Raw genomic sequence first — 444 nt, 5'->3', positions numbered from 1 at the left:
CCGTGCACATGCACGAGATAGCAGTACAACATAACTGGTAGCAGACGACAGACCGTAAATGGGGAATGACAAAAATACGCATTGTGAAAAATGCAAGTGGTACTATGGAACGCCAAGACTTCCCAAACATTGTTGGCATGTCCGCTAAGTGCCACAGCAATTTCATAGGGATCGTGTGACGGCGAGCCGAGTTTTTAGTGTGCAAGCTTGGTATTATAATAGAGATTACGACCTCCTTCATCTTTTATCATTCGTCTTTTCTTCTTTTTTCTTTTATTTTGTAGCCCTACACGTTTGGTGGCTACCGGGCGTAGTGGCGTGCGCCTGTAATCCGGATACTCGGAGGCTTGGGTTGGTGGATCGCTTGAGGACGGGAGCTCTGCGCTGGGCCGTGCTATGAGAGGGTGTAGGGCAGCCCGGAATCATGGCGAAACCCAATCCTTA

General features: G+C 48.9%; 1 pseudogene; it reads left to right on the top strand.

Annotated features, from left to right (window-relative positions):
* Positions 1-303: 303 nt before the first annotated feature.
* On the top strand, positions 304-444 carry LOC147024917 (signal recognition particle RNA; annotated as a pseudogene).

This window comes from Eptatretus burgeri, chromosome 6, assembly GCF_056783735.1.
Source record: "Eptatretus burgeri isolate ZD-2024b chromosome 6, Ebu_testis_v1, whole genome shotgun sequence".
Taxonomy (NCBI): Eukaryota; Metazoa; Chordata; class Myxini; order Myxiniformes; family Myxinidae; genus Eptatretus; species Eptatretus burgeri.
Note: the sequence above shows the minus strand (reverse complement) of the source record. Positions and strands in the feature narration are given on the sequence as shown.